The 13,322-nt window shown below is 38.2% G+C and overlaps 1 pseudogene; it reads left to right on the top strand.

The window, feature by feature from the left end:
* The first annotated feature begins 11,071 nt into the window (after nucleotides 1-11,071).
* LOC113354773 lies at nucleotides 11,072-11,171 on the top strand (annotated as a pseudogene).
* Nucleotides 11,172-13,322: the final 2,151 nt, after the last annotated feature.

Here is a 13,322-nt window from a genome sequence, read left to right as displayed (position 1 = left end):
AAACAAAGAAAATATGGTTCCAAAGATAATCAATGCAACAGCTAATCAGTTCAAAGATGATTAAAAAAAATTAGATACGTAAATTGTTATAATATATATCAAGTTGAAGCAGTGCAGAGCAGAGCAACTAAAAGGGTTCTTACAAACATGATATTTGATTACATAAAGAAGTGAAGAAAAAACATTAGTTCCATGGACCATGATTTAATTTATGGCGGTAGTCTAGGTAGGTAGTATCAATCAAAACGTATGCATATTGTAGTGCCTTGCATATGTCATTGATGGGTTGGCATCTGAAGTATGGTGACAGAAACTCATCAAGGAAGGACATCGAGCGGAGTTCTCTCTATACTCAAAGCAGAATCTTGTTTGTGGGCCTTGAAAAACTCCTCTCGCTAACCTTGAACACCATCACCACTACCTCGGACATCAGCTACTCGCTTCAAATTCCCAACCTACACCATCTGGCATCTTCTAACACACAACAGAATGTACACCAGCAATACCAGCAATAGTTGTTCCCATTCATGTTTAAAGTTTTGTTTACTGAAAGGCTAAAACAACAACAAAAGAAATTTACAAGACATCCTTATAGCCATAAGGAATTTTACAACATACCCACAACGAATAAGTAACATCATTATGATCTCGTCTATGGTCTCATGGCTTTAATTCTTTTGTTCCCTTGTATATTATATAGCATATCATCCGACCTATCCCAGCATTTGATATGTGGTCGTTTTGATTCTTCAGAAAAAATTAGCATAAAAAATCCAATTTACTGTATACAAACTTACCTAATGAAATCAAAAGATTATCAGCGTGTTATTTTCAAAGAATAAAGAACTTAGCACTTGCCCACTAATTGTAGGTTCTGAAAACTCCCATTTTAACAACCTTCAAAATCCCTAACCCGAAATTTGTACTTAAAGTAACAGGTCCTAAAACCAAAAACATGACAAACTACTTATTCCAATAAGACATGCTAGAATAATACCCTAAAACTATGGATAGAATCCTTCAACTCGGTATTATGCCATAGAAAGTAACCTTAAATAATTAAAGCATCACATATTTAGAAGAACAGATCACCTTTTCTCTGGGGAGGAATTTGATTAAAGAGAGGCAAATCTCGCACAGAAACAAAAGAAAAGATTACGGATCATAGAAACAATAGACAATCTATCACAAAATAAAATTCTTAATCGAGTTGAACAAAGAAGCATGCATCGCCAATCGACTAAACGTCTTTTCACTATGTCTACGAAATAAATGACAACCACATAACAAACAATAAATCGTAAACATATAGAATTGTATAATTTAAAAAGCAAAAAAACAGATAAGGCGCTCCAAAAGAATGAGGTTTTACTTTTACTCAAACGATTTTATACTGAAACAGAATATTATTTTTGGAATTAAAGACCTATATTTACTAAGATTGCTAAAGCAACAAAAAAAGAACATAAGACAGCATCAAAGCCAAATAATTTTCAGAGTATAAGGGCATTAACCAAAAAAAATTGTTTGTACTTACCCAGGTCATCTCTCGAACCCTAGAACAAATAACACGGATTCATCAAAGCGTGCTTCAGTTTTATGATTTTGATGATCTACACCAGCTGATGTAGTTTTTTGTGGTAAATAAAGTTCGTTCAACTCGGACTTGTGTAGACTCAATTTCAGACTTAATAATAGAAAACAATAAAAATAAAGAAAATATATACACAAGGTTTGTCCCAATGTCGAGAGATTACTGAGACTCATGATTCCACCAAACCTCATACCATGTGGTTCAAAAATCAATTCTTAGACAATTATAGCTCTTGTTTATTGACTCTAATTCTTTGCCAGGGTAGATTTTAAAAAGACTAACTGTAACTCACTAGCATGATGCATCAAAAGCACTTAGACCAAGCATACATCATCATACGACTTCACAACTAATTAAGAAAAATCATAAAACAATTAAATTAATGCAAAAAGTCATAAAAAGAATTAAATATAATTACCACTCGTATGAAATATGGCTTCCTCCGTCATCCCAGTGTTGGGGTTTAGCTTCTCATATCAAAACCATGCACAAAATAATAATCCATAGCTCAAGAAGGTGTTTTACTGAAGAAATATAGAGAAAAAGAACAAAACTGCGAAACTGCAACAGTTATAAACGTTACAGATCGACTATTGCGAAGGTGACAGATAAAATAAGACTGCTAATGTACGACTATTTTCTGTGTTGTATGATTATAACGTTCTTTTGCGACTGTCCTTAGCAGCATAATGTTCTTCGTGTTCTTCTTCTTCCTGCAGCAGCAGGAAACTTTCTGCATCTCCCTGGTCTTCTCTGCAACTACCCCCAAAGCCTCCGTACGACCCCCAAAGTCTCTCTGTACTCTGTTATGACTTCCTCTACCTTTTATATCCACCACAAGCCGATTAAAACTCGGAGAAAACTTCTTCTTTTTCTCCCGCAGGTCACGGTACTTTCCTTTTATTTTTCTCTTATATGCGGCTTCTAGCTCTTTCCAAACTCTCCAAAAACTCTATGAAGATCAAAACGAATCTAACAGAATATATGGCTCCATTACTGCACGAAATTTCCAAGAATGGAACCAACAGAATCCGAGTGAGTATTCTTCCCTGTTTTAACAAATCAATGTGTAATAATCATGTTTCTTCCGCGTCCAAGTCCATTAGCTAGCATCCATAATCCTAACAGGCCCATACCGACGTACTTCCACTAAAAATCCATGGGAGATTATCGTTCAAATCCAAACTGGGAAGTCACGGCTCTGTAAATTTGTTCCCGCCAAAATATGTTTAAATGGGGAAGAATAAGGGACGCCCCCTATCCTCTGATGGGGTATGAATAACAGGTGGGTGGCCCTTAACAATGCGGGGTGCCCCTTATCCAAAATGGGAGTCCTTTTAGTAGACATCCTCCGGAGGTGCCTTTAGCAACTTTTCGAGCCGAATTTTTCCAAAAATGTTTATTGGCCAAAAATACCTACAAATAAATAAAACACCATAATAAGTACAAGAATGAGCCCTAACAACATATAGAATCGAGACAAATCGGACACAAAAATGTGTCTATCAAATACCCCCAAACCTATTATTTGCTAGTCCTCGAGCAAAAATAAAATAGAAATAAAATCCTTACTCACTGTCGCAGGCATCGTCGGTTGCATTTAGCGTATGCAATAAACCTTTAAACCTCTAGGTGTCCCTAGTGGCGGAGTGTTGTCTCCGGAGGGCTTACCAGAGGTATACCCACAAAATCTTTGTACTCCAGACCCTAACTATCTACACAGAACCTTGGAAGGCACTAAAGAATCTCCTTGGTTGGCATACTTATTGACTACAGGAGGAAGTACCCTGATGCGAAATTCCAATTGTTGTACACGAGTTTGTACTCAAGCATACTAAAATTCATATGAAGTGACAGAGCTCTACTCAGATAGTTGCACTATGGACATCAATATACGGAGTCGAAACTAATCACATGTAAAGATCAAGAAGATGGATATAGAAAAACATAGATGGTTTTGATGTTTACTAGGTGAACGGTGTTTCTCATATCTGTCTGAAGGCCTCCGCCAAAATGAACCTATCCTAATGGACTGAGATACTAGTTTGACTAATATCAACACACTGGCATATACAATGGAACCAGTGATTGATAATCCTAACTCTAGGTCAACACAACTGGCATATACAAGGGTTCCAGTGGTCGACTTTATTGAATTTATTCCAGTTGGTCTGATGGTCTGGTCTCTTTTTTTTTTTTTTTTTTTTTTTTTTTTTTTTTTTTTTTTTTTTTTTGCATCTCAATCACTCTAATTCACTCTAGCATTGGTAACAACTTGAATCGTGAGCCCCACCTAATCACCTAGAGAAACATAGTTTAAAAACAAAACAAAATAAAAACAGAAGTGAAAAGGACTCAACGAGATATGGTGAAACTATCATGTTATTTCTAACACCTGAGCTTTGTGCTTTTATGAATAGACTCTTTAGATGTTGTCATCTAGTCAGATTGGTTCCTCAACTCCTACAACCAAAATTCTTTCATCCACTTAGATTGGTTAGTGCCATCCTTAATAGGGATAAATTTCTAGGCTCTGGAGTTTATTTATTGCAACGAAAAAGGTAACAAAAAGTTCTACCCCACCCCCAAACTTAAATCTAACATTGTCCTCAATGTTTCTAATCAATGAACAATACCAAAAATATGAGTAACAAGAGGAAATAGTAAAGAGAGAATTCGGAAAGATAGTACCTGAGTGAAGTGTAACCAAAAACCTACAAAAATATTATACAACATACAAAATCGCCTCGATGGTCAATCAAGGTAAACAGGGTCCTCCAGAGGGACCTCCTCAACATCACCTGTAGGAAAAGGCTCTAAAAGGGCTTCAATCACTGATCGTTAACCTTCTAAGAACTACTAACATCTGGTGTCTCAATCTCAACAGAGCCATGAGGAAAAACAGTACGGACCACAAAAGAACCGGCCCACCGAGAGCGCAACTTCCTGGGGAATAGATGCAAACGAGTATCATACAGAAGAACTTTTTGACCTGGAGAAAATGACTTTCGTAAAATATTCCTGTCATGCACAAGTTTCATTTTGTTCTTATACTCCTTAGCACTATCGGATGCATCTCTACGAATTTCGTCCAACTCATTGAGCTGGAGCTTTCTTTGAGCTCCTGCCTTGTCAAGTGAAAAGTTTAAGTTCTTAATAGCCCAATAGGCTCGATGCTCTAACTCAACAGGCAGGTGACATGCCTTTCCAAACACTAAACGATAAGGTGACATTCCAATGGGTGCCTTAAACGCATCACGGTAAGCCCATAAAGCATCAGTAAGCCTCGACGACCAGTCTTTCCTATTTGGATTAACTGTTTTCTCTAGAATACGTTTAATTTCCCTATTGGAAACCTCTACCTGACCACTAGTCTGAGGGTGATATGGGGTTGCTACTTTATGGGTAATACCGTATTGTTTCATTAAAAGAGAAAACGTTCTATTACAAAAGTGTGAACCTCCATCACTAATTATAGCTCGCGGCGTACCAAAACGTGTAAGTACATTCTCTTTCAAAAACTGGACTACGACCATGTGGTCATTCGTTCTACACGGAACCGCCTCAATCCACTTAGACACATAGTCTACAGCGACAAGTATGTAAAGATAACCAAACGAAATAGGAAATGGACCCATAAAATCAATGCCCCACACATCAAAGACCTCAATCACTAAAATAGGGTTCAAAGGCATCATATTTATACGGGAAATGGTTCCTAACTCCTGGCAACGCTCACAAGAAACACAATGACTATGGGAATCTTTAAACAACGAAGGCCAATAAAATCCACACTGCAAAATCTTAGCAACAGTCTTCTTAGCACTAAAATGACCCCCCATGCATGTTCATGACAAAAGAGATAATACTAGACTAGTCACTCTCATATACACATCTCCTAATAATCTGGTCCGGACAATACTTAAACAGATAAGGATCGTCCCAAAAGAAATGCTTAACCTCGGCTAAAAACCTAGAACGATCTTGCTTACCCCAGTGTTGAGGGGTTCGACCAGTAACAAGATAACTCACTATATTTGCATACCAAGGTGATTGGGAAACAGAGAACAATTTTTCATCAGGAAAGCTATCCCTTATAGGAAGGGAATCACTAGGGGAACTAACAACTAGTCTAGACAAGTGATCTTCTACTACATTTTCTGAACCCTTTTTGTCTCTAATGTCTGGGGAAAATTGCTGTAACAATAGGATCCATCTAATCAATCTAGGTTTGGTATCCTTCTTAGATAAAAGGTATTTCAAAGCAGCATGATCTGTATAGATTATGATCTTAGAACCTAATAGGTAGGACCTAAACTTATCCAAGGCAAACACGATGGCTAAAAGTTCCTTCTCGGTAGTTGTGTAGTTCATTTGGGCATCATTCAGAGTTTTGATAGCATAATAAATCACATGAAGTAATTTGTTTTCTCATTGTCCTAAAACGACGCCTATAGCATAATCTGAAGAATCACACATAATCTCAAAGGGTAGGTTCCAGTTAGGTTCCTGGGCTATCGGGGCAGTAGTGAGTAAAGTTTTAAGCTTCTCAAAATCCTGTAAACAAGCATCATCAAAGACAAACTTAACATCTTTTGCAAGAAAATTGCAAAGAGGTCTAGAAATCAAGCTAAAATCCTTAATGAATCGACGGTAAAAACCTGCATGCCCTAGGAATGACCTAATATCTTTTACGGTTTTTGGGACCTGTGAAGTCTTAATAAGGTCAACTTTGGCTTTGTCTACCTCTATACCCTTTGAAGAGACGATGTGCCCTAATACAATTACTGATTTAACCATGAAATGGCATTTTTCCCAATTAAGCACTAATTTTTTTCCTTACACCTAGTCAACACTAATATCAAATGATGCAAGCACTCATCGAAAGATGAACCAAGCACTGAAAAATCATCCATAATGACCTCTAAGAACCGTTCTACCATATCATAAAATATGCTCATCATATGCAAAGGGGCATTACATAGCCCGAAAGGCATGCGTCTATACGCAAAGGTACCAAAGGGACAGGTAAAAGTGGTTTTCTCTTGGTCTTTTGGGGCAATACCGATCTGATTATAACCGGAGTAGCCATCTAAGAAGCAATAGTGACTATGTCCAGCTAATCGCTCTAGCATTTGGTCGATAAAAGGAAGGGGAAAGTGATCCTTCCTTGTGACCTTGTTCAATTTCCTATAGTCAATACACACACGCCAACTCGTGGTCACTCGGGTTGGGATTAATTCATTATTATCATTCTGGACTATAGTGATACCTGATTTCTTGGGGACAACCTGAACAGGGCTGACCCACTTACTGTCTGAAATCGGGTAAATAATACCCGCATCTAACAACTTAAGCATCTCTTTTCGAACTATGGTAGGCATTTAAAGATGTGAAAATAAGACAATAAATGGATGCCTACAGTGATACCTGCAAGTGCACAGGGTCAGTTGTAGCTTGTGTGCAAGAACAGGGTCATTCCACAGGGACTTGGGAGTGTGCAATGAAGTTACACTATGCTGATAATTGATGCAAAACTAAATGCAAGGTCACAAGGTTGCAGTGACAGTGAAACAGAGATGGTAAAACATCTAACCAAGGCTATGAGCCAAGGGAAGGGAAGGCAGTGCACTGATTTCAGTGCACAGCAAGATGTGAAGTGCAAAAGCTAAATAAAACAGCAAGGAAAACTCAACTGAGCAATAAGAATAACAGAATTAGAGTTGCAAGTGACTGTAAAAACAAATTGTGGGCTAAGCTACGGCTTTGAATCCACCCTTGTGACCGAGCAAAATAATGTAGTTCTAGGTTGAATCCCTAATGGAACTAAGTGACAGTTAAGGCCAACTTAAGATCCTAAGCATACAAAAAGGGAATAGCAAGATAATCAGCTTGCTCAACTGATGTGCTCCTAGTATTGACTGTCTTTTGACAGTACAATCAATCACAAACACTAGTGAGCACTGATTTCTCCCATTGCTCAATCAATTCAGTGAACTAAGGCTTCTAACCTAACATTCCACTACCTAACAGTCCACTAAAGCTTCATCTGAGCCTCAGCTAGTGAGACTTAGCTCATGACTAACATGCTAACACAAACATACATCATACAAGATAATTGAAACATGAATTCAAATATTGAACATAAACAGAACATGAACAATTGAGGAACTGGCTAGTCCAGTCCTCTTGGTGGTGCTCTGGCTAATCCAGGCATACCCTTTACAACACCCACACACCCCTCTATTTATACCCAGAAACCCAATTAGGGTTCATACACTATTTCTCCCCAAATCCCCAAATCAGTAAAGTTAGGGTTTTGAAATATCACCAAATTTGATGGGATAACTGCTCCATCTCGTCGACCCACTCTTCTTCTGCCTCTCCTGGTCCATCTCCATGCTTCAATTGCTTCTATAGACTCACCTATTTTATCAATTTCTCACCTAGGGTTTCAGTGGGAAGAATAGGTTGAGGGGTTGATGTAATGAGTGGCTAGGGGATAGGAGAATGATGGGGTGTAGTTTTTGGCTGATATGAGAGCTCGGTGGTGGTTGGGGTGGTGGTTGAGCGGGGCAGTGGAGGTGATGGTGGTGGCAGAGTTTTTCTCTGCAGACGGAATGGAGAAGATGGAGTCGATGGAAAGAAGGAGGGGAGTGTTTGGCGATGGGTATAGGGTTAGGTTGTTCGAGTGTGAGGCGGGCTCATCAGATTTCGATGTTAGGCGAGTGATAGGCGTTTGATCGATACATCTGAAATGCATCCAACGATAAGATGGAACATAGCCTTAAGCGACCGCCGGATGAAGAGATACAACGAAACTAACGGCGTGAGATGGAGTTAGGTGCTGTAGTGTTGGTCAGGAATTTCAGACTTTGATGCACGAAGAGGAGGCGACCGTTGGATGATGATATGGATCCAATCTGACGGCTACATGAGAAGTGGGTTATGGATTTGGGTTTTGGTTTGGGAGATAAGTTTGGCTTGGGATAATTCTGAGCCCATTTCTTCTTTAAGAACAATTTCTTCCTCTTCAAGCCCACTTCTAGCCTTTTGGTCTTGTGCACAACATTCTTCGCGGCTTCCTTGTGTAATTCCTCCCGTCTTTTCACCACTTTTCTGCTCCGCAACTCATCTAGTCTTTATTTACAACCTAGAAATACAAAATTAATTAATAAAAATATTTATTCTTTTAAACAATGAAAATACAGAATATGAGATAAAATGTAGAATTAATGCACAAAAGATGAGTTAAATGCCAAGAAAAATATATAGAAATATGCACTTTTTAGCACTCATCAAACTACCTCTTTCATGTTAGGGTTCAGTCGATGTTGCATCTCCCTAGAAGGTTTGGAGTCTTCCTCTAAATGAATCTGATGCATACACACAGTAGGACTTATACCCTTAATGTATGCTATAGTCCACCCTAAAGCTTCCTTATTGTCTTGAAGTACATTTACTAGCCTACTTTCCTGATCACTATCCAAATTGGAAGCTACAATCACAGGTAAAGTCTCAGATGGGCCTAAAAACACATACTTTAGAGTATCGGGTAGTGGTTTAAGGTCCAACTTTGGGGGCTTTTCTAAATAAGGAATTAGGGTAGTCTCAGAAACTGGTAACAGTTCGAACCTAGATTTCCATCTATCAGTGTCTAACACAGGGGTAGAATCTAATGGAGCATTCACCTGTTCAATAGTGCTATCGTCGTCAAAATCTAAACCAAAATGGGATAAACAACTCTCTAATGGGTCTTCAGACAAGATGTTTGGTAATGACTCCTGAACTAAGGCTTCTATCATGTTAACCTCCTCAACACATGTGTCATATATCTCATGAGGTTTCTTACTGACATTAAAAATGTTCATCTCCATAGTCATATTGCCAAAAGATAAACTCATCACACCATTTCGACAGTTAATGATCGCATTAGACGTAGCTAAAAATGGGCGACCTAAAATCACAGGTATCTGGTTCTCTGGGTCAGGGACAGGTTGGGTATCTAGGACCACGAAATCCACTGGATAAATAAACTTGTCGACCTCAATAAGAACATCCTCGATAACACCTCGAGGGATTTTAACAGACCTATCAGCTAACTGCAGTGTCATCTGAGTAGGTTTCATTTCACCAAGTCCTAGCTGTAAGTATACATGGAATGGCAGTAAGTTCACACTGGCTCCTAAGTCAAGTAAAGCTTTTTCTACCCGGAAGTTACCTATTGTGCAAGCAATGGTAACAGAACCTGGGTCTTTGTACTTTGGAGTTGTGGTGTTCTGAATGATTAAACTTACGTGACTAGCTAAAAAGGCTTTCTTATGGACGCTAAGTTTTCGCTTTCGCGTGCACATATCCTTAAGGAACTTGGCATAAGCAGGAATTTGCCTACTTGCATCTAATAAGGGAAGGTTTATGGTAACTTGCTTAAAAACCTCCACTATGTCATTAAAGTTCGATTCCTTCTTTGTTGGTACTAATAGCTGAGGAAATGGGGCTCTAAGCCTAAAATCAGACCTTTCAGGAACCGAATTCACATCATTAGAAACTTTATCAGTCTCTTCAGCTACTGGTCCTGAGAGGTGAGATCCTGAGGGGTGAATTACAGTATGTTCACTATCGGGCATGGTTACCTTATTGTCTACAACTCTACCACTTCTAAGGGTTCTAACAGCATTCAATTGATTCGATGGTTTTGCACCTAATTCATGAAATCCTCTAGGGTTGGGTTGCGTTTGACTAGGAAACTTACCTTTTTCTCTCAAAGAATCACTTATCAGACCAACCTGGGTTTTTAACTCGGAAATAGCCTGACTATTTTCTTATCCTATCCTGTTACTAGCTTGTAGACTCTGTTCTACGGATAAATGGAATTTTGCAGTTTGCTGAGTTAACAAGGCAAGAGATTCCTCTAAGCTTAGGATTTTCTTATCTGACTGATTCTGAAACTGAGCTAGTCCTGAAGGATTCTTAGTATATCCAAAACCTGGGGGAGCATTAGAATTACTAAACTGACCTTGACTTTGTCCCTTAGACCATGAAAGGTTCGGATGGTTTCTCCAACCAGGATTATAGGTTTCTGAATATAGGTCAATCTTTTGACGGTTATCAAATCTAGTGTTATTATAAAGAGCATTGGCCTGCTCTTCAATATTCTGTCCTTCCCAAAAAGGATCCACTCTACCACTAGTCTGGCCCACTTCTTAGGCTTCTAACCTTTTTGCTATAGCAGCAATTTTGGCATCTGATTCATAGCCTCCTTCTACCCTATTAACGTTTCCTCTACTTAAAAGAATTTTTTTCTGGGGTGCCCTACTATTTTCCCATTGCTGGGTTTTTTCGGCGATTTCATTAAAAAATTCCATCGCCGCATCAACAGTTTGGTTTTCAAATCCACCGGTGCATAGAGACTCAACCATGGTCGTTGTGGAATAATCTAAACCCTCATAAAGGATCTGAACTAGCCTAACCTTTTCTAAACCATGATGAGGACACTAGGATAATAAATCATTGAACCTTTCCAAATACCTATATAAAGATTCTCCCTCTTGTTGTGAAAATGTGCATATTTGCGTCCTAATAGACGATGTTTTGTGCCTAGGGAAAAACTTATTGAAAAAGGCAGATGTAAGTTGTTCATATGTCTCAATTGACTCGGAGTCCAAACTATACAGCCACGACTTGGCCTTATCTTTCAGGGAAAATGGGAATAACCTAAGTTTCAAAGCATCATCATCTAAGCCTCTAATTCTTAGAGTACTACAAATTTCCTCAAAATCCCTAACATGGTAATAAGGGTTTTCATTTTATTTCCCTAAAAAGATTGGGAGCATCTGTAAGGTCCCAGGTTTCAGTTCATAGGGTGCCTCCGTTTCAGCTAACTTAATACACGAAGGACGGGTAGTCCTAGTTGGATTCAACAAAGCTTTCAAAGTTGCCATTTCTGGCTCTGTCGGAGCAACAAGGATTCTCTCCTAAATCAAAGAACGTTCAAAAACAGACTCTTCAAAATACGGAATTTCTAGATTAAGGTAATCGAGACGTTTCGAACTACTAGGTTTCTCTTTAACAAATCTACCTAGTGCGTCTCTTGAACGTTCAGGCATACAATAGAATTTTCTAAATTGGAAGGGTAAGCAAACACAGATCAAGGCCGACTCAACCAAATCAAACCTATTGATTTCTAGCAAACAAAAATCATGATGGCTCCACTTAGATCGTTTCTAGACCAGCTTCTAATCCTTCGAACGGGAATTCGTTACAATTTAAGCAAACCCCTCTGGAATCAATCCGAGTTAACGTAAGTTGAATAGAGGCGAGGGAAGCTCGGTGGATCTTTGATACCCAAGTCCTCACCGGTATTACAAGGCGGCGTAGTCACGCATTCAACTTACAGAAACCGTCAAGAACTTCGAAGTATGCTTAAAAGAGTAACCAATATTTTTCTAATGAATTTCCTGTTAAGCTCGTTACCCTATCGGTCTCGTTCTAGTCAAAATTTTAGGCTTAGGTTCGCGTAGGTTACGTGTTCCTAAAGCGGGCAAGAAAAGAACGGTGATGAAATCCGAACCCTTATCTTGTATGGCCAGGCCTTGCCCTTTATTAGAAAAATAAATGTCCGTATTCAGTCCTTTACTGACAGGGGATTCGCGAGTGTTTAGAATCTTACCTCCCGTTCTAGACGGGGGATGAATCGGTTGTAGTCGACTCGGGCCACTGACTCCGATGTCTAGTGTACGAACCCAAGGTGCAGAGACAATATCGTAATTTTCCTCCTTCTCTGCAAACAATTTATATTTAAAGTACCCTTCCGTAGGGTAATAAAAAAATAATGTCCCAAAGTCCAGAAGTCCAAAAGTCCAAAAAAATAAAGAAAATTTACAAAAATAATAAACCCTAATACAATTTTTTTTTTAAATAAAATAAACAAACCCTAAACTAAAATTGTCTAAAAAAAAATTGTCTTCTTTTCTGTTCTTTTTGCTTTAATCTTTAGCTCCAAGTCTTTATGAAATCACCAAACTCCTTGGCTCAATTTTCTTTATGATCCAGAACCTGTAGACATAAGATAAATACCCAAAAATATATAAAAAAAGGAAAAAAATAATAAAAACAATAAAAATAAAAATAATAAATCTAAAACCCTAAAAACAAGTCCGCGTCGGCGGCGCCAAAAATTGATGTAGTTTTTTGTGGTAAATAAAGTTCGTTCAACTCGGACTTGTGTAGACTCAATTCCAGACTTAATAATAGAAAACAATAAAAATAAAGAAAATATATATACAAGGTTTGTCACAATGTCGAGAGATTACTGAGACTCAGGATTCCACCAAGCCTCATACCATGTGGTTCAAAAATCAATTCTTAGACAATTATAGCTCTTGTGTATTGACTCTAATTCTTTTCCAGGGTAGATTTTAGAAAGATTAACTGTAAATCACCAGCATGATGCATCAAAAGCACTTAGACCAAGCATACATCATCATACGACTTCACAACTAATTAAGAAAAATCATAAAACAATTAAATTAATGCAAAAAGTCATAAAAAGAATTAAATATAATTACCACACGTATGAAATATGGCTTCCTCCGTCATCCCAGTGTTGGGGTTTAGCTTTTCATATCAAAAACATGCACAAAATAATAATCCATATCTCAAGAAGGTGTTTTACTGAAGAAATATAGATAAAAAGAACAAAACTGCGAAACTGCAACAGTTATAAACG

The sequence above is a fragment of the Papaver somniferum genome, chromosome 2, assembly GCF_003573695.1.
Source record: "Papaver somniferum cultivar HN1 chromosome 2, ASM357369v1, whole genome shotgun sequence".
Taxonomy (NCBI): domain Eukaryota; kingdom Viridiplantae; phylum Streptophyta; class Magnoliopsida; order Ranunculales; family Papaveraceae; genus Papaver; species Papaver somniferum.
This window is presented reverse-complemented; position numbering and strand designations above follow the sequence as displayed.